Source organism: Podarcis melisellensis (assembly GCF_964234715.1).
Source record: "Podarcis melisellensis genome assembly, chromosome: 16".
Classification (NCBI taxonomy): domain Eukaryota; kingdom Metazoa; phylum Chordata; class Lepidosauria; order Squamata; family Lacertidae; genus Podarcis; species Podarcis melisellensis.
The window spans coordinates 27,524,178-27,546,438 of NC_138533.1; positions in this window are offsets into that span (position 1 = coordinate 27,524,178).

Sequence of the window (22,261 nt, forward strand, 5' to 3'; positions counted from 1 at the left end):
TCATCGTAGGAACATAATGCTTTTGTGATATTTGTGTAACTTAACGAAGTCATGATTTATTTCCAATTTCTTTTGCAAAGGTGTCACTTCACAACCAACAGTGACGCAGCCTGCATCTTCATCTGTCGCCCTCGGCCAAACAGCTAAACTCTCCTGCACTGTCAGTCATGGTGGGAGCTGGTACAACTATCAGTGGCATCAACAGAAACCCGGACAGGCTCCTCGCTTGGTGGTCCGTGGGACCAGCACCAGGGGAGAAGGGATCCCAGATCGGTTCACTGGCTCTTCCTCTGCAAACCCTTACTACTTAACCATCTCCAACACCCAGGCTGAAGATGAGGCAGCTTATTACTGTCTTGTTTGGGAAGACAACAGTAAAACGTTTCACAGTGGTTCAACCTGATGGGGAACTGAGACACAAACCTTTGCTCTTCCTCCCTAGAGTGAGAAAAAAAGAAGAACCCAAAAACATGACTAGTCATAGTTGAGTGGTCTTTGTTTTTGACAGGAACGTGTGATGATATCAAGTTATTTAGTCACATTGATGCTATTAAGGAAATGATCTCCACCCATGAATCGTCTCCACATTTTTTGACTGGCAGCCTTGGGCAAAGCAAGCCCAAGACTTGGGAATGTGCAGCCTTGCTAGCATTCCTTAAGAAAAAGGCAGTGGGTGTGGACTGTGTTGTGAATAAGGTTGTGCCAACAGATATCAATAAAAAGACACAATGAGGGCAGGATGTGGTTCCTTGAAAACCGGAAATCATTTATCTAAATTTCATTTGGAATGACATGAATTCAAATGTGTACTTTAGATGAGTTCTGCTGAAATTATAGGTATGATGAAAATCCTAGATTCAATAAACAACCTTCTGAAAGCTCAGGGGTGGAGGGTGTTGCAGTCTAACAACATCTGGATGGAAACAAGATTCCCTCCAGGATTCTCTACTTTATCTTTGTGTTTCGCCAGGAGTAGGGAAGATCTGTCCTCACCTTTCCATCCACCCCTTCAACCAACCCATGGCCCACCTGGGTTATCATCTAGTCAGGCTCCTGACAAAGCAGCATACAGGTGGGTAACCATCACCACGGCCTCCTCCCAGCCTCCTTTGTGCATATCAGAGCTTTAGATACCAGGGGAAGATGTTGGTTCCATTTCCCTACATTTGACAGATTTGAACCTGCAGTAAAAAGGTAAATAGATGAGCATTTTATCTGGGTGTTCCTCATGCATGAAACTCCAGTGTCTGCACACAACTTGATATGCCTTAGAATACACTCAGATGACGAAGGAGCTAAGCAGTTATCTTGAAGGGGGTCTGGTTCTGACTTTGTATTCCTCTCCCAGATTGATGAGCTGATCATTGGTGTTTAGTGGCTTCAGCCCTTCTTTTTCTGTCTGGAAGAGAGGTGACGAATCTCAGGCTCATGGGCAAGATGTGGCCCTCTGGGCCTGTCTCTCTGGCCCTCAGGACTCTCCTCAAATCAAGCCCCCTTCCCAGGCTACTACACATCAAATAAGCCCTGGTCTGAGCCCTCCCAAAGTGCTTTTCCTGCCAGGAATATCTCCTTCGAATTTTATGGTGCCCTTTGCTCCCTTTAGTGGAGTACAGAGAGATGTTTGGATAGGTCTGGAAGGTGGTGTTACTGTCTTCATCTTGTAAAACTGGGTTGATTTTATGAAATGGCCTCTCAAAATCTGCCCACAGATGGAGATGGTTTTGAGAACACATGAAACTGGTGTTAATCCACCTCTCCCTTGTGAGTCAGGGGTGAACAAGGCATGCTGTAGTTGCCCATTCCTCTGGCTGCTTTTGCAATTCTTGGGAGCACTTTTGCTGCAGCGCAAGGAGCAGCCTGGAGAATGAAGATATATTTGCCTTCAGGTTTTCCTGTGCAACTTCAGAACATAAGTGGAACACACACATCCTCCCTCCAGACCAGGGCTGGGGGAAAATGTATTCAGCACAAGGACCACATTCCCTATTTCAGGGGCCACCTAAAAGTGGTAAACATACAGGAGTCCAAAAGGGGATGGACAGAGCAATCAATGTGACACTCTTCTCATTGCCCACTAGACCACTTTCCATCCATGCCAAAATCAGATGCACATGTCTCTTCATCCTCTGACCAGGCAGGCCAGAAACAGAATCACCATTCATGGATGCAGTTTAGGCAGATCAAAGCAATGGAGGAGGGGACAGAGCCATGTCAGGGAAAGTAGTGTCCTTCAGAAAGGTGGCATGTCCTGGGAAAAGCCCAAGGACCAGAGGGAATGCCAGATGTTTTGCCCTGAGTCCTGAGGTTCCTCACCCCTGTCCTTCACAAGGAAAATAAATTATGTCCTTGTTTTACATCAGCCCCTTCAGGCAAAAAAAATTCTGTGGTCATTTGTCAGACATTCATCACATTTCCGCATGATGCCTCTGCCCAAGCCAATGGATGCAGACCTATTTGCATGAGAGATTATTTCCCATTTCTGGGGATTTAAGAGAGGAGGAGGAGGAGGAAGGTGCATCTAGATTGAAGAGCTGTTTGTCTCTGGGACTCTCCTTCCCTTTAACTTTCACCATGGCTTGGCTCCTTCTTCTCTTCACCCTTCTCAGCTACTGCTCAGGTCTGGTTCTGGGTGGTTAATGGGAACAGGTTGGCTTGTGCTGAGATAATGGGTCAAGCAACAAACCCATTTACTTCGTGTAATTTATCGTAGAAACACAATGCTTTTCTGATCATTATAAACACAGAAAATGATGCATAACCTTTTTTCTTTTCCTTTTTGCAAAGGTGTCATTTCACAGACTGTAACTCAGCCAGCCTCAGAATCTGTGCCCCTGGGCCAAACTGTGAAACTCTCCTGCTCTGGAAGTAGTGGTGGTAGATGGAACCCCTTTGGCTGGTATCAACAGAAACCTGGCCAGGCTCCTCGCTTTGTGTGGTATGGCTCCAGCACCAGGGGAGAAGGGATCCCAAATCGGTTCACAGGTTCAGCCTCTGGGAACACTGGCTCTTTAACCATCTCCAACACCCAGGCTGAAGATGAGGCAGTTTATTACTGTAGTGCCGAGGAGGGCACTGGTGGCTGGAAGTATCACCGTGATACAATCTGATGGGGAACTGAGACAAAAACCTTCACTCTTCCTCCCTAGAGTAGGTAACTTGAATGATTCAAGAGCTTTTCTTTGATTCTCACAGGTCGTCATTCTTTGTTTGTGTCTTTCGAGGTGTCAGTTCACTGCACACTTTGACTCCGGCTGCCTCTGAGTCTTTGTCTATGGGCCAAGCCCAAACCATTCACGTGTTCTCCCTCTCTAAGAGTGGACACTAGGACAGATTTTTAAGGGTACTAACAGAAACCTGGTTCGCTTGTTGGCTTTATGTTTAAGATCTTTTCAGCTGGGGAGAAGGGATTCATTCAGGTGGGAAGCAAAACCTTTTCTTGAAACTGCAAATCCAGTCCTCCGAAAGGAGTTGTGCAGTCTTGCCAGAGAAAGATTGTACATCTCTGCCCCAGGGACATGGCCACTGCTCTTGTGCACTCAGTTTTTGAGTTCCAATCCTGATATTTAAATAGGAGAGAAAATGCCTCACTTCCAGGTTATTTAAGAAATCAGAAGGAAGGTGAAACTAGATCAGAGAGCTGTTTGCCTCTCAGGCTCACCCTACTTATAACTTTCCCCATGGCCTGGATTCTTGTTCTCTTCGTGTTTCTCAATTATTGCTCAGGTCTGGTTGTGGAGGTTTAATGGGCTCAGCTTGGCTTGTGCAGGCATAAAGTGCCTGTCAAAAGCAGTTATCTGCTCAGGTTATGGCTGCAAATCCAAATATTAAAACTGAAGCTCCTGGCCAAAGTCTCCATCATTAGGGTTCTCTGTACTTTGCAGTGAGGTTAGCAATGGATACTTCACAATGTTATGAATCTGAATATTTGCCTTGCAAATTGTTTCCATTTCTGAGTGTTCAATTATAGTTGTAGGTCAAATCTCCTTGCCTGTGTGTGATGCCTGCTGTCCCAACTCTCACCATTAAGGGGAGATGTTGATGCATCTTCTCTGCATTTGGCAGGATAGGATGACAACACAGACCTCCTGCCCCCGCTGCACCTGGGGCAGGGCAGGAAAATGTTGGCTATGCATAGGTGCTTTTTCACTGCAACTCACTCATGTCTAGAGCTCAAGGGCAAAAAATAACTATGTGTACCCAAGAATATTAGCTGACACTCTGAGCATGTTTAGGCAAGTTGTAACGGGTTCTACTCAGTGAAGACCCACTGAAATGGAAAGGCTGAAGCTGAATGCAGCCCAAGACCATGTTTGTTGTCAGGCTCATGCCTGGATGGACTGCCTTTGACAAAGAAAGTTTGTCTAGGGCAGGGATAACCCACATGTTTCCTTATGGATGCTATGGGGCTGCATCTCCTGGCATCCCTGACAATGAGCTGTGCTTGATGGGCCTGATGGGAGCTGAGGTCCCCAAACAGCTGGATATTTCATTGTCTGTGTGTCTGGACTGCTGGATCAAGGAGGAGGAGGATGGCATGGCTGCCGCTGCTGAGGCCCCGTTCTGTGTGATGTGCCCCCTCTGAGGTGCAAGCAGAGGGCAGGGCTGCCCTGGGCAGGAATAAAGGGGGAGCCGAGCGCAAGGTGTCTTGGTTTTTTTAAAAAAAATGCTTTTGCATTCGCATCTAATCTTGCCCCTTTCTAAAATTCATTTATTGATGTGTGTTTTTATTTTTGCAAATCTACCAAATCATAAAATGTAATAAAATCAATATTACATGTTTTTTTTCAGGACTGTGGAGAGCGTGTGTGTTGTGTCCTATTGGTGCAGTGATGGTGCCACACTCAATTCTTCTGAAAGAAGATTCTCTGTGGGGGGACAACAAAAAATGAGGTCTCAAGAAGGGTTCCAAGAGGGAAAATGAGAAATGTCACTATTTTCCTCTGAGGAATGTTGGAGGATATGTGTGCTTTGTGCTATGTTTTCTGAAAGCCCCACATTCAATGCCAGACTTCTCTCTGCCATAGCTAGGAGAGAGTCCTGCAGAGCAACAGATGTAAGACTCTGATCATTGTACACTAGGCCACTTTCTATCCATGCAAGAGTCAGAGAATTCTGCCTCGCATGCTCACGTATCTCTTGATCCTTCACAAAGACAGGCCAGAAACATGATCACCATTCAAAGATGCAGACTTTTGTGTCAAGGAAAGTGAGAGGGAAATGGAAAGTGTAGAGTGACATTTCCTAGATGCAACATCATTTTCCCTCCCTGCAAAAAGGTGCAAACGGAGGCCGAATAAACAGTTGACTTGGTTCAATTTTCTTGCAGACAAATCAGGATGAATGTGTAATAAGCAGCAATCCCGGTCCAGTATTCTGATGCTCATGTCAGAGTCTCTTGAAATTTTCCACAATCTGCGACTTGATATTTTTCTTTTTAACTGGGATACCAAGGACTGGACCTTCCTTATGCAAATCACCCCCTTTGCCACTAAGCATGATGCCTCTGCCCAAGCCAATGGATGTGGCCCTATTTGCATAAGAGATCATTTCTCATTTCCAAGGGATTTAAGAGAGGAGGAGGAGGAGGAAGGTGCAGCTAGACTGTTTAGCTGTTTGTGTCTGGGACTCTCCCTTCCTTTGACTTCACCATGGCTTGGCTCCTTCTCTTAGCCCTTCTCAGCTACTGCTCAGGTTTGGTTCTGGGTGGTTAATGGGATCACGTCATCTTGTGCTGAGATAATGGGTCAAGCAACAAACCCATTTATCTTGTGTAATTTACCATAGAAACACAATGTTTTTCTGATCCTTATAAAAACAGAAAATGATGCCTTTTCTTTTTCTTTTTGCAAAGGTGTCATTTCACAGATTATAACTCAGCCAGCCTCTGAGTCTGTGTCCCTGGGCCAAACTGTGAAGCTCCCCTGCTCCAGAAGTAGTGGTGGAAGTTGGTACAGCTTTGGCTGGTATCAACAGAAAACTGGACAGGCTCCTCGCTTTGTGTGGTATGGCTCCAGCACCAGGGGAGATGGGATCCCAGATCGGTTCACTGGCTCTGAATCCGGGAACAGTGGCTCTTTAACCATCTCCAACACCCTGGCTGAAGATGAGGCCATTTATTTCTGTGGTGCCTGGGAGAGCACTGGTAGCTGGAAGTATCACAGTGGTACATTCTGATGGGGAACTGAGACAAAAACCTTCACTCTTCCTCCCTAGAGTAGGTAACCTGAATGATTCAAGAGCTTTTTTGAGCAGGAAAGTGACACCCTGCTAACTCTGCTACCTGAACCATTTCCTATCTTGAAGCAGAAGAGAAGGCTGTTTATTACTGTCTGTCGGATGACAGCAGTGAGCAGCACACAGTGACACAACCACAAAGGAATGTTTAAAGGGCTTCAGTTGGCCTTGAGTGTAGCTGATGCTATTCCAAGAAGTCTTATTTTTTGAGCCATTCTCCATTAGTGAATGAGAACAGAAACTGCATTCAAAATACATTGAAGGGCAGCAAAATTCCTGAGGTGGGATGCATATGAAAAAGTCATCAGGATCCTTCCCTTAGGGCAGTTGGTGATGAAGTCCAGTTGGAACAGGTCCAGAGCTTTCCTAGAAGTGTTGGAAGGGACCACGAGGGTCATCTAGTCCAACCCCCTGCTATGCAGGAATCGTTTGCCCAATATGGGGCTTGAAGCGTCAACTCTGAGATTCAGAGTCTCATGCTCTACCAACTGAGCTATCTCTCCCCAGGGATCCTTCCCCGCCTGTTTATATTTTTTTTTTCATCTTGGACTCATGTTCTCAAACACTGTCCCACTACGATTGCATTTAACTGGTTTCTTAGAAATGCTTTAGAACCTGACATTTCCTGCCTCTGTCTGTAGGGGGAGAAGTGGGACCACCTTCCCCACATTTCATAGAATTTAACTGCCATGGAGAGTGTGATCATCGCCAGCACCTGCAGAGCCAATGAAGCAGGAGGCAGCTTAGAAGGACACACCTGCTCAGCTGTTCACCCCCAGCTGCCCTTCCTACTCATTTGTGTGCAGAAATCCAACCATAACTGTCAGTGTGCACACAGTAGAGGCCGAGGCAACCTCACTCCCAACCGCTTCCCCTTCGCCTTGTGCTTTGGAAAGTTTTGTGAATCTGCAAAGCCCTGGAAGGAAGAGGGCAGTCTATGGTTGTTTCCATGAGAAGCTTAGATGCATATGTGTTTGTGTGTGTTCCTTGTTTGTAGTATTTCGAAATCAGCCCTGTCTTGGCCAGAAAGTGGCACAATGGAACTATTCACATCTTCAGATAATTCACTACACCTGCCAAGGCTCTCCTTTTTAAAAAGGGTTTGGTGTTTATGGTGAGAATTTTCTCACTGAAACTGAGACATTAGCAGGGTCCTGCCAGAGCACCTTCTGGTCTGGAGCTCTGAGATATGAAAGCTAGGAGCTAAAGGGCACTTTAAACTTTGGTTAAGGGCACAACAACGGAATGTCCAGGCACACTTTTTTATAAGAAGAATACAAAGCTGAAAATGAATGAACTGCAGCTAAAATCTTAAATTCCTTTTTCACATGGAGGACTGAAGACTGCAAAAACAAAAACAACAAAAAAACAACAACACAAAAAAACCAACACCCAAAAAACAACAACCCCAAGCCATGCTTCCCCTGCTCGTCCCACTAATGTTCTTAAGAAGGTCTCTTCTCCAGTCTTCAGAGAGTGGCTGGAAGTGGGGAGGCAGGAAAAGGTCCTCCTTTCCTTCCACTCTGCACTTTTATTCTGAAATCTGAGGCGCAGCACTGTGCCCAGAGGTCAGAAACTGTTCATGCTAATGAAATTTCTTGTTGCAGAACAAGCCTTGAATAATGGGAGTTTCGAATGCTGCCCCCATCACTCTTCTGCAAATGTCTCCTCAGAACATTCGCTTTGGACAAAGACGTAAATAAGTTCCTGCAGAACCAATCACTGTAGAACCAATTTGCATGAAGAACCCCTTTGGTATTTATAGGGGGGTTTAGAAAGGAGGAAGAAGATCCCATCTTGATCTCTTTCCCAAAGAAAGGCACACCCTTTTGGAGAGTTCACCATGGCATGGCCTTTGTTTTTCCTAGCACTTCTCAGCTTCTGCTTAGGTAAGGGTATGGAGGACTTCTCAACCAACATGACCAAGGGCCTGGAAACCATGCCTTATGAGGAACAGTTGAAGGAGCTGGGTATGTCTAGCATGGAAAAGAGGAGACTTGTGGGGAGATATGATAGCCATCTTCAAATATCCCAAAGGCTGTCACATGGAAGAGGGAACAAGCTTGTTTACTCCTGGTCTGGAGGGTAGGACTCTAGAGGTTGTGGACTCTCCTTCCTTGGAGGGTTTTAAGCAGAGGTTGGATGGTCATCTGTCCTGGAAGCTTTAGCTGAGATTCCTGCACTGCAGGGGGTTGGACTAGATGACCCCTGGGGGTGTTCCACCTATAAAATGGTATGATTCTATGATTCTCAAGGGTCATCTTTCTTTGTGTATGTTTTTCAAGGTGTCAGTTCACAGCCAACCTTGACTCAACCTGGCTCTGAGTCTGTCTCCTTGGGCCAAAGAGCTAAACTTTCCTGCTCTAGAAACGGTGGCAGTAAATGGGATGGATTTCACTGGTTTCAGCAGAGACCTGGAGAGGCTCCTCTTTTTCTGTGCTATGGATCTAGCCGGAGAACAGGCATCTCAGATCGGTTCACTTGCTCCATCTCTGGCAACCTGGGCTATTTGATGATCTCCAACATCCAGGCTGAAGATGAGGCTGTCTTTTACTGTTGTGACTGGGAGCACAGCATCATTCAAGGGTTCCACAGTGGTACAATCTGAGGGAGAAGTGAGACAAAAACCTTCTCCTTTCCTCTCTAGGGTGAGGCAGGCAGAATCATTCTAGAGTTTCCTGGAGCCTTTATGTGTATTTCCTGTTTTGGAGAAGAATCTGTGATGACATCAACTTATTTGGAGACAGGGATGCAAACAGTGAAGTGATATCACGTTAAATACCACCTGGTCATTCCCCAAACCCATACTTTCTAGCTCCAGTCAAACTTTTTTGGAAATTTTGAAGGTGCAAAGCTCTGTATATCTGTCTTTCTGCACCTCTATGCAAATGCAGGGAGATAAAGAAGTTCTCATGGAACCAATGGGCGTAGAGCCAGTTTGCATGAAGGAGTCATTTGGTATTTCTGGAGGACTTCAGAGAGGATCTCATCTAGATCTCTTTTGGAAGTGAAGCCAGACTCCTTTAGAGAGCTCATCATGGCCTTGCCTTTGTTTTTCCTGGCACTTCTCAGCTACTGTTCAAGTAAATCCCCCACAATTGTCTATGGATGCTTGATTTTAATTTCTTTTTGCTTTTAACATGTCTTTAACTTTTCATGATTTTATTGTTTTTATATTGTTGTAAACCACTTTGATATATTTTTTATGAGACAGAGGAATATTTTTTTTTAATGGATAAATGAATAGAAGTATGGAAGACTCAATGAACACAAAATAAAAAAAATCCTTCCAGTAGCACCTTAGAGACCAACTAAGTTTGTTATTGGTATGAGCTTTCGTGTGTATGCATACTTCTTCACATGCACATGAAAGCTCATACCAATATCAAACTTAGTTGGTCTCTAAGGTGCTACAGGAAGGAATTTTTAAAATTTTGTTTCGACTATGGCAGACCAACACGGCTACCTACCTGTAACTAAATCAATGGACACAGACCAAGATCGAATCTCTTTTCACGATGTACTCATCATAGGAACATAATGCTTTTGTGCTATTTATGTAACTTAACAAAGTCATGATTTATTTCCTATTTCTTTGTACAGGTGTCACTTGACAACCAACAGTGACCCAGCCTCCTTCTTCATCTGTGACCCTCGGCCAAACAGCTAAACTCTCCTGCACAGCCAGTCATGGTGGTAACTGGCACTACTTTCAGTGGCACCAGCAGAAACCCGGACAGGCTCCTCGCTTGGTGCTCTTTGGGACCAGCAGGGGAGAAGGGATCCCAGATCGGTTCACTGCATCTCTCCTTTGGGAACAATTACTATTTAACCATCTCCAACACCCAGGCTGAAGATGAGGCAGTTTATTACTGTGGTGCCCAGGAGAGCACTGTTGGGTTGAAATATCACCGTGATACTGCTGCATTGGGGAACTGAGTCAAAAACCTTTGCTCTTCCTGCCTAGAGTGAGAAACCAGAAGCACCCAAAAACATCACTGGTCATAGTCGATTGTTCTTTGTTTTTGAAAGAAATGTCTGATGATGTCAGGTTATTTAGTCACACTGATGCTATTAAGGAAATGATCTCCACCCATGAATGGTCTCCACAATTATTGACTGGCAGTCTTGGGGAAAGCGAAATTGTCCTGGCAAGCCCCTCACCTATCATGTGCAGCTTTGCTGGCATTCCCTAAAGAAAAGGTGGTGGGTCTGGACTGTGTTGTGAATAAGGTTGTGCTAACAGATATCTGCAAAATGGCCCAAAGAGGGCATGGTGGGGTTCCTTGAAAACCAGAAATCATGATCTGACCTTCCCTGGAATGACATGAATTTAAATGTGCACTTTAGATGAGCTTTGCTGAAAGTATAGGTAGGAGGAAAATCCGAGATTCAATAATAATTTCAGCTAGGATTCATGGGTATCTTTTCAGGTTTGAGGTTTTCCCTAAACTTTGTACGTAAAACATTTGTATTCACTGTTCTTGATTTTCCAGTTCTCTGACCTTTGACCTGTGGGGAGAGAGGCTGGACCAAGTTTCCCATATTTGATCAAAAGTGTCACACTCTTTGCACCACATTCACACACATGAATGTTCAGTCCCTATAGGGTCAGGATCCTTGCCCCGCTTCCATGTCCTTATCCATTCATCAAGATCAAACACACAACGATCTCTTGATACAGATTCCATTCCAATTCGCTCCCATGTGATTAACCATCTGTCCAAACCTTGGGAAACATTTGTGAATTCTCATATTTGGGGGAGGAAGAGCAAATTATTGTATTGTTTCCACAAGTTGTGTTTCTGTGTGAGTTTTTCTGTGTATATTATTTCCAGGAATAAGATCTGCATTGGACAGAATGTAGCCTACTGAAACTGCTTCTCTTGCTATATTTGGAAAATTTACTACAGATTCCCAACTTCTGGGGGTGGAAAACCTAAAGACCAAGGACAAATTCTGCCTCCCAGTGCTCTGCATTTGGCCCTTCAGATTCTCCCCAGGAGTCCCTGGTGAAGAGGGGTCTCTTTCAATGGCATTGTGTTTTACATCCCTTCCCAACGTGAGAAGCCAGTTGTGTTGCATTTGAGACCCCTTCCAGCTCATTCTGCTGGGTTGCCCAATGGGCATCTGCCCCAAACTCCTGTCCTGATGTCACCATTGCCCTTCTCCTTTGTATCTTGGCCAAAGTGAGGACCTCCCACAGCACCATTATGAAAATAGGTCCTTTCTTCATTGGCTTCACACACTAGCAGCTAAACACAGAAGTTCTCGCTGAACCACTCAGCACAGAACTAATTTGCATGAAGGATTTGTTTGGTATTTCTTGGGGAATCCAGAAAGGAGAAAGAGGATCCCATCTAAATCTCCCTCTGAACGATAGTCACACTCCTTCAGAGAGCTGACCATGGCCTGGCCCCTGCTTTTCCTGGCACTTCTCAGCTATTTCTCAGGTAAGGGTATGGAAGATTCAGTTGACATAAGACTATGTCAAAGCTATTTCCACGATTTACCTATCATAGGAACATCATACATCTGTGATATCTGAAAGCATAGAAAATGTACTCAAGGCATGATTTCTGTGCCTTTTCTTTTTGTAAAGGTGTTCATTCACAGCCAACGGTGACTCAGCCAGTCTCCCAGTCTGGGTCTCTGGGACAAACTATTAAACTCTCCTGCACCAAAAATGGTGGCAGTAGCTGGAATTACTTTCACTGGTATCAGCAGAAACCTGGACAGGCACCTCGTTTTCTGTGGTATGGCTCCAGCACCCGGGGAGAAGGGGTCCCAGATCGCTTCACTGGCTCAGAGTCTGGGAATATGGGGTACTTAACGATCTCCAACATCCAGGCTGAAGATGAGGCAGTTTATAACTGCTGTAACTATGAGAGCAGTGTGAAGTTCCACAGTGGTGCTATCTAATGGGGAACTGAGACAAAAACCTTTCACTCCTCTTTCTTAGTGTGGAGAAGCCTGAATCACTCAAGAGCATAACTTCACATGAGCAAGTTTTGTAGGGAGAAGCCCCCTCCCCTATTAGGCACACCCTTCTAGGTTGGCAGGAGCTGGGACAAAGCAGTGGGAGCTCATCCCATCACATGGATTCGAACCACCGACCTTGTGATCCGCAAGCCCCAGAGGCTCAGTCAGCAGCGTAGTTCGCCACTCAGGTGCCTGGTATGGGGGCGTGTCCTGCAGCCAGGGGTGGGGCAAGCGTTTCCGAAGCTTGCAGACTCTCTGCTACCTCCCCCTCAGCTGTAGGGTGGCTGAGGGAAAGGCAGTAGGCAGAGGCAAGTCCCATGCTGCCATTTCCGGCAGCACAGAACCTGCAGGTGCCTAAGGTACCACTTCACTCCTAAACAGTTTTGTGAGCCTTTAAAAAAAACAACAACTCCTTTTGTCACCCCCACCTTAGTGATGACACTGGGGACAAGTTGCACCCCCCGCACCCCACTTCCTCTGCCACTGGGCTCAGTGGGTTAGACCACAGTGCCACTCACATCCATACATATACAGTGGAACCTCAGGTTACAGACGCTTCAGGTTACAGACACTTCAGGTTACAGACTCCGCTAACCCAGAAATAATACCTCAGGTTAAGAACTTTGCTTCAGGATGAGAACAGAAATTGCACAGCGGTGGCACGGTAGCAGCACGAGGCCCCATTAGCTAAAGTGGTACCTCAGGTTAAGAAAATTTCAGCTTAAGAACAGACCTCCAGAACGAATTAAGTTCTTAACCTGAGGTACCACTGTATACAGACAGATGTCAGTGGTGGTTCTGGCTGTCTCCCCCTTTCTGGAAGCACAATTCCCCAACACCAGTGGTTTTTAACCACTGTGCCGTGGTACCCTGGGGTGCCTTGAATGATGGTCATGGATGCCGCAGGCAACACGGGCTCCATCCCTCTTTCCTTCCCTCCCTCCGCTGATGCCGCCTCACTTCTCTCCCTCCTGGAGGCTTCCACAACTGTTTGTTGCAGCTGCCCTGGCTACAAGGTCCCCAGGCGAATGGTGCCTCTGGGGCTGGCCAGGGGGTGCTTCCCAGGACCCTGTGGGGCAGTGTGAGAAGGCAACTCTTTCTGGGGTGGGGTGGGGGCAGCTCAGAGACCAGTGGATGCCCAGATGACTCCCAAGAAGAGGAGAGAGGAGAGGAGGCTGAGGGAAAACTCCACAAGGGAGGGGACTTGAAAAGGGGTGAGGGGCTGTCAGCTCTGCTGGCAAGGGGTGACCTCACTGGGCTCCTGAGCCCCACAGGGGTGCCGCAGAAAGAATGTAGTTGGTCAAGGGAGCCGTGGACTCAAAAAGATTGAAAAGCTCTGCCCTCCACACACCCAGATCCCAAAATACAACTGTTGACAAGGTCTCAGATATTCAGTCGATACCCATTCGTAATCATCTCCAAATCCTGAGGAGCACTTTGCAAAGCCATTTGAAAGATGTGAGCAGGATATTTGTTGATGCACATTGTAGAGCAAAAGGGGAGGCTGAAGACTGCTTCCTTGGCAAGAAGATTGCTTAAAAGGAAATAGTTCTGCTCTGGTAAATCTGATCTTTTTAAAAAGTGAATATTCTACTGTACAATATTATATGCATCCTTTGCCATGATCAGAGCTTTAGACACCAGGGGGAGATGTTGGATCAGTTTCTCTACATTTGACAGATTTGAACCTGCAGTAAAAAGTTACACAGATGAGCATGTTATCTGGGTGTTCCTCATGCATGGAACTGCTGTGTCTGCACACCACTTGATCTGCCTTATAATACACTCCGGTGACGAATGAGCTAAGCAGTCGTCTTGAATGGGGTCTGGTTCTGGCTTTGTATTCCTCTGCCAGATTTAGGACCTGATCATTCGTGTTTAATGGCTTCAGCCCTTCTTTCTCTATCTGTAGGACGGGTGACGAACCTCAAGCTCATGGGCAAGATGTGGCCCTCCTGGCCTGTCTCTCTGGCCCTCAGGACTCTCCTCAAATCAAGCCCCCTTCCCAGGCTACTACACCTCAAATAAGCCCTGGTCTGAGTCCTCCCAAAGTGCTTTTTCCTGCCAGGAAAGCAATGGAGTTGGGGACAGAGCCATGTCAGTGAGAGGCGTGTCCTTGGGAAAGGAGGCATGTCCTGGGAAAAGCCCAAGGACCAGAGGGACTGCCAGACGTTTGGCTCTGAGTCCTGAGGTTCCTCACCCCTGTCATTCACAAGGCAAATAAATTATGTCCTTGTTTTACATCACCCCCTTCAGGCAAAAAAAATTCTGTGGTCATTTGTCAGAAATTCATCACATTTCCGCATGCCGCCTCTAACAAAGCCAATGGATGCAGACCTATTTGCATGAGAGATTATTTCTCATTTCAGGGGATTTAAGAGAGGAGGAGGAGGAGGAGGAAGGTGCATCTAGATTGAAGACTCTCCCTTCCTTTGACTTCACCATGGCTTGGCTCCTTCTTCTCCTCGCCCTTCTCAGCTACTGCTCAGGTCTGGTTCTGGGTGGTTAATGGGGTCACCTCTTGTAATTTACCATGGAAACACAATGCTTTTCTGATCGTTATAAACACAGAAAATGATGCATAGTCTTTTTTATTTTTATTTTTGCAAAGGTGTCATTTCACAGACTGTAATTCAGCCAGCCTCGGAGTCTGTGTCCCTGGGCCAAAATGTGAAGCTCTCCTTCTCCAGAAGTAGTGGTGGTAGCTGGTATAGCTTTGGCTGGTATCAACAGAAACCTGGACAGGCTCCTCGCTTTGTGTGGTATGGCTCCAGCACCCGGGGAGAAGGGATCCCAGATCGGTTCACTGGCTCTGAATCTGGGAATACTGGCTCTTTAACCATCTCCAACACCCTGGCTGAAGATGAGGCCATTTATTTCTGTGGTGCTGCGGAGGGCACTGGTAGCTGGAAGTATCACAGTGATACAATCTGATGGGGAACTGAGACAAAATCCTTCACTCTTCCTCCCTATAGTAGTAACCTGAATGATTCAAGAGCTTTTTTGAGCAGGAAAGTGACACCCTGCTAACTCTGCTACCTGAACCATTTCCTATCTAGAAGCAGAAGAGAAGGCTGTTTATTATTGTCTGATGACAGCAGTGAGCAGCACACAGTGACACAACCACATCGGAATGTTTAAAGGGCTTCAGTTGGCCTTGAGTGTAGTTGATGCTATTCCAAGAAGTCTTATTTTTTGAGCCATTCTCCATTAGTTAATGAGAACAGAAACTGCATTCAAAATACATTGAAGGGCAGCAAAATTCCTGAGGGGGGATGCATATGAAAAAGGCATCAGCATCCTTCTCCGAGGGCAGTTGGTGATGAAGTCCAGTTGGAACAGGTCCAGAACTTTCCTAGAAGTGTTGGAAGGGACTATCAGGGTCATCTAGTCCAACCCCCTGCTATGCAGGACTCTTTTGCCCAATATGGGGCTCTAAGCGTCAACTCTGAGATTCAGAGTCTCATGCTCTCCCAACTGAGCTATCTCAGAGGTGGAGGGTGTTGCAGTCCAACAACTTCTGGATGGAAACAAGATCCCCTCCTGTCTTCTCAACGTACCTATGGGACCGCCTCTCCAGGTATGCCTCGCAGAGGACCTTAAGGTCCACAAATGACAACATTTTGGAGGTCCCAGGTCGCAAGGTGGTTAGATTGGTCTCAACTAGGGTCAGGGCCTTTTCAGTACTGGTCCCAGATTGGTGCAACACCCTGTAACAAGAGACTAGGGCCCTGCGGGACGTGACATCTTTCCTCAGGGCCTGCAAGACAGAGCTGTTCTGCCTGGCCTTTGGTTTGGACTCAGCCTGACCCTTATATTTTCTCTCCCCTTATGGTTTTGATCTATTGGCTATTTTTAAAATGAGGCTGTTAAATTGCATTTTAACCTCTATTTTATATCAGTTTTTCCCGTATTATGATTTTACTGTAATTTTACTGGTGTTAGCTGCCCTGAGCCCGGCTCTGGCCAGGGAGGGTGGGGTATACATAATAATAATAATAATATTAATAATAATAATAATAATTAGTACTTCCTCGCCTTTCCATCCATCTCTACATCAAACCAGCCATGGCCCAGCTGTGTTTACTTCCAGTCAGGCCCCTGACAAAGCAGCATACAGGTGGGGAACCTTCACCACGGCCTCCTTGCAGCCTCCTTTATGCATATTAATTCTGTTGCATTTCTTATGTGGGTTCATGTATTCCCTGTGGGGACGTGAAGTTCTTGAACAACCCTTCCTGTCTGGCTGGATTTGCATTCAGGGACCATTCACCAACTCTGGGGATTTAAGAAAGGAAAGATTGGTTGAGTCCCAGTCTGTTTTCTGTTGCTTCAGGAAGTTCTGCTGCTTTGAAGAGCTCACCATGGCTTGGGCTCTGTTTCTCCTGGCCCTTCTCAATCACTGTTCAGGCAAGGATGCAATGAAATCACTGTATGAGCCTAAGAGCCAAACCCAAAAGTGTAAGTCATGTTTAGTTATCATATAATTCTAAAGCTCCTGTGATATTTGACAAAACAGACCAACGAGATATATGCTTGCCTATTTTCTATTTTTTATTTTGCCAAGGTGTCATTTCACAGCCAACATTGACTCAGTCTACCTCAGAATCTGTGTCTCCAGGCCAAACAACTAAGCTTTCCTGCTCTTGAATGAGTGGTAGCACCTGGCGCAGCTATCAACAGAAACCTGGAGAGATTCCTCGCTTTGACACCAGGGGAGAAGGGATCTCGGATCAGTTCACTGGCTCTTCCTCTGGGAACATTGGCTATTTAACAATTCCCATCACCCAGGTTGAAGATGAATAATAATAGTAATAGTAATAATAATAATAATAATAATAATAATAATAATTTATTATTTGTACCCCGCCCATCTGGCTGGGTTTCCTCAGCCACTCTGGGCGGCTTCCATAGAAACCAAAAATACACTAAAAGATCACACGTTAAAAACTTCCCTGAACAGGGCTGCCTTAAGATGCCAGGTAGTTGTTTATCGCTTTGACATCTGATGGGAGGGCGTTCCACAGTTTATTGCTGTGGTGACTGGGAGCACACTGATAGTATCATGTTTCAGTGTTATAATCTGATGGGGAACTGAGACAAAAACGTTCACCCTTTGACCTCAGTGCAGCAAACCAAGAATCCTTAGAAAGTTTCATTTGATCTTTCCCCAAGGACTTTGAATCGTACACTTGGAATGGAGAGAAACCCAAGTGCATTTAATCCCATTTCCCTCGTCAAGGCAGAAGCACCTGACTCCTCATTGCACAGATCAACCTTCCGCCATACAACTGGGGCATCTCACAGACAGAGTGCCAGACCCCCCAAATAAAGTTCCTTCTAGTGCATAACACTAAAGCTCTGTCTCAGACAGGAGACAGTTCTAACTTTATCATATCCCGATGCTAATCTGTTTCAGGGAATCATATATATTGGAGATAACTAGTTATCCTGAGCTCATTCCCACATCAAGCTGTGGGTTTGAACCTGAGAAAAAGTATTTGTGTGACTCAGTTCATTGTTGCCTATTTGTGAGGGTTCCAGCAATTCTTTAGCTGCTTGTGAATAGTTTAGCTCAGGGGTAGTTTAGAAAGCTCAGAAAAGCCAGTTGGCCTCAAACATTACTCCAAGGCAGGACCACCCACTTTTCAGCTGCACACAATTCACATGCCTGTAGGGATGCAGTTTTTGGAGATTCTCAGTTGCAGATTTTTTTTCTGATTCCCATTTCATTCCCTCATCGCAACAGAAAGTGAGCTCCTCCCATTCTGCTAATATATGAAGAATCATTGAGAAAAGTGAAATTGATAAAAGTGAAATTACCTACCTATGTAGATTTGTTACAAAAGAAGAATTTTTGCTATGCCCAGAAATTCTTACAGGGCTTTCTAGCGCAGTTTTGCAAGGACAGAAGTTACAGTAAGTGACCTGATTTGCTGTGATTACAGTCTGCAGTGGAAACAGGTGTTTCTTGCAATCTCAACAGAGCTTTGGAGTTCAAAGAGGTTCAGATACTGAAAAATAATAATTCCTATCATAAATGTGGGAAGGAAAGGTGATAAGTTGTCTTCCTTCTTCAGGAAGTGCTTAAGTAGGTTTGGCATTCCCTGCTTCTTTTGAGGACAGAAGACCAGCTTTGTGTTGGATGTATCCCATATGATTTTACAGTGGAACACTTCCTAGAGCTGTCTGACATTCAAATGTTCAAAGCTGAGAATATGTATTGGTTTAATAAAGCATCCAAATACTATCTTGGGTCAGAAGAAACTGCTTTATACTAGGTCAGGCTACTGGTTCGTTCGGTGCTCTTCAAGCCTGCTGTTATTTTGGGGTGAGTTTCAATCACATACCAGAAATCCACAATTAAGTTTATTTTGAAGTCTTGTGTAGCAAACTCTCTTCTCTGCAAAATGAAACCATTGAAAGAAGAAAAGTGGTAGGCAAAGGAACCAGAAAGTGTGGGAGAAGATTTGCCTGCAGCAACATAACACATCAGAGCAAAAGCTTAGTGAAAAGGCATCCTAATCTGGTGTGGTTATTCTGACTTTAGAGTCTCAGAAGGAGGTATTTGCCATCAATTACTACTTAAATCTTTTGTGGGGAAATGGAGATGTCAAGGACAACATAATCATGTCCATTATCAGTAAGCTATGAGCCTTCCTCCTTCCTTTCCCCCTGAGCTATTATCCTACTTCTGCCTCAAATTAATCATGTCCAGGACAAGATCATAGTCAAAATATAAAAAGAAAATATCCCTTTATACACCTCCGTTCTATTGCATTTTGTTTCCCTATTGCACCAGGGATTATCAGTGGAGACCTGGCTTGAGCCAATGAGCACAGGTTGAATTTGCATGAAGGGACCATTCCAGGGGCTTAAAAAGGGAAGGGTTCCTTGGGTCCCAGCCAGGTGCCTGTTCAGTTCAGAGAGACCCTGCGCTGCTTTGGAGAGCTCACCATGGCCTGCGCTCTCCTTTTCTTTGCCCTTCTCCATTACAGTTCAGGTAAGGATGCAAAGTGCCCCTACATACGCCTGGGAGACAAAACAGCAAAATGATCTGTAACCTGTATTTGTTTTAGCGACAGAATGCTCTTGTGCTATTTGAAAGCACAGAGGATCAAAGGTAATGACTTTTTTCTTTCTCTTTTCTAAAAGGTGTCAATTCACAAGCAACAGTGACACAGCCAGCCTCCCAGTCTGTGTCCTTAGGTGAAACAACTAAACTCCCCTGCTCTAAAAGTAGTGGGAGCTGGCTCAGCTTTTACTGGTATCAACAGAAACCTGGCCAGGCTCCTCGCTTGGTGTTCTATGGTACCAGCACCCGGGGAGAAGGGATCCCGGATCGGTTCACTGCCTCTATCTCTGGGAACACTGGCCATTTAACCATCTCCAACACCCAGGCTGAAGATGAGGCCGTTTATTACTGTGCTGACTGGGAGTACACTGGTGGTAGCAAGTTCCACAGTGATACAATCTGATGGGGAACTGAGACAAAAACCTTCACTCTTTCTCCCCAGAGTGAAGAATGAAGCAGCAACTGTAGAAGAGCTCAGAGTCATCTGTGCCCTGAGATCTGTTGAGATGCAGAGGAAGAGGGATCTCCCTGGCCATCTGCTCCTAGTCACTTTCCTATGGCTGCCAAGCTTACGCTGGCAATTCAACAAATATCCAGCCCTAAACCTTCCTTTGTAGGGAATGAATGTTTATATATAATACTGAGGGAGTGTCTGGTAGCTCTTTTTTCTGTTCCTTCATTCTTTGGTTTTTCTTTTTGCTGTTTATGTGCAATAAACAGCAATCCTGGTCCAGTATTCCGATGCTCAGGACAGAGTCTCTTGAACTTTCCCACAATCTGCTACTTGATCATTTCATTTTTAACTGGGATACAAAGGACTGGACCTTCCTTATGCAAATCACCCCCTTTGCCGCCAAGTTTGATGCCTCTGCCCAAGCCAACGGATGTGGAACTATTTGCATGAGAGATCATTTCTCATTTCCAAGGGATTTAAGGGAGGAGGAGGAAGGTGCAGCTAGATTGAGGAGCTGTTTGTCTCTGGGACTCCCCCTTCCTTTGACTTCACCATGGCTTGGCTCCTTCTTTTCTTCGCCCTTCTCAGCTACTGCTCAGGTCTGGTTCTGGGTGGTTAATGGGATCAGATTTGGCTTGTGCAGGGATAACGGGTCAAGCCACAAACCCATTTATCTTGTGTAACTTATCATAGAAACAATTTTTTTCCTGATCTTTATAAACACAGAAAATGATGCATTTCTTTTTCTTTTTCCAAAGGTGTCAATTCACAGACTGTTACTCAGACAGCCTCGGAGTCTGTGTCCCTGGGCCAAACTATGAAACTCTCCTGCTCTAGTAGTAGTGGTGGTAACTGGGGTATCTTTAGTTGGCATCAGCAGAAACCTGGCCAGGCTCCTCGCTTGGTGTTCTATAGTACCAGCATCAAGGGAGAAGGGATCCCAGATCGGTTCACTCCCTCTATCTCTGGGAACACTGGCTATTTAACCATCTCCAACACCCAGGCTGAAGATGAGGCCGTTTATTACTGTGGTGCCTGGGAGTTCACTGGTAGTAGCAAGTTCCACAGTGATACAATCTGATGGGGAACTGAGACAAAAACCTTCCCTCTTTCTCCCAAGAGTGAATAATGAAGCAGCAACTGTAGACGAGCTCAAAGTCATCTGTGCCCTGAGATCTGTTGAGATGCAGAGCAAGAGGGATCTCCCTGGTCCTCTGCTCCTAGTCACTTTCCTATGGCTGCCAAGCTTACGTTGGCAATTCAAAAAATATCCGGCCCCAAATCTTCCTTTGTAGGGAATGAAAGTTAAGATATAATACTGAGGAAGTATCTTGTAGCTCTTTTTTTCTGTTCCTTCTTTCTTTACCCCCCCTTTATTTATTTCTTGTGGGGTTTTTTTATTGAATTGAGAATTCCCCCCCCCCCAAAAATAGAAAAAAATCCTGTACAGTCATACCTCGGGTTAAATACGCTTCGAGTTGAGTGTGTTCGAGTTGTGTTCCTTGGCAACCCAGAAGTAATGGAGCACATTACTTCTGGGTTTCGCCGCTTGCACATGTGCAGACACTCAAAATGACGTCACACGCATGCGCAGAAGTGGCAAAAAAACGACGCATGAGTGCGCAGACGTGCCGTCGCTAGTTACGTTTATCTCTAGATGCGAATGGGGCTCTGGAACGGATCCCGTTCATATCTAGAGGCACCACTGTACAGTGGTACCTCGGGTTACATACGCTTCAGGTTACATACGCTTCAGGTTACAGATTCCGCTAACCCAGAAATAGTGCTTCAGGTTAAGAACTTTGCTTCAGGTTGAGAACAGAAATCGTGCTCTGGCTGTGCAGCGGCAGCAGGAGGCCCCATTAGCTAAAGTGGTGCTTCAGGTTAAGAACAGTTTCAGGTTAAGAACGGACCTGTGTGTTTCAGACCACTGAGCTATTATGAGTCTTCCAAAGTATACAGGGCAGGAGATGGGAAACTTCTGAAGTGCGGTTGTCATGAAGGTGCAGACATGGCAATAGAACTGACGCAGATATTGTTTTCCCCTAACAATGAATAAATGATAAATTTGGTTGCAAGATATTCAAATGTATATTAATGTTACATTGTTGCTTTTAGTATTGCGCTGAAATTGGTCAGAATTTGAATTTTTTTTACAAGCCGCACAGCCTTGCCATTGAGAAAGTGTATGTTTTCAGTTCCTACATGAATATAAATCTCCCATGGACACAGATGTGAAATGAAAGGAAATGAACAAAAATTGCAAAGACCATTTCCAGGGGGGGGGTTGTACATGACTACACATTTGTGATGCTCCGACATCTTTGCATCTGTGGTGCAGCCATAGGGAATCAGATGTGAAAGTGCTGGTTGCCACAGCTGAATTTGGGCACAAGTTGTCCCCCAGGGAGAAAAGCCAGAAATAAATCTGAGCAGATTGTCATGTCAGTATACAGGTTTTAAAATGTGGTTGTATTCTGTTACAGAAGGTGATGTCGGCTACTCTGGGTGCAATG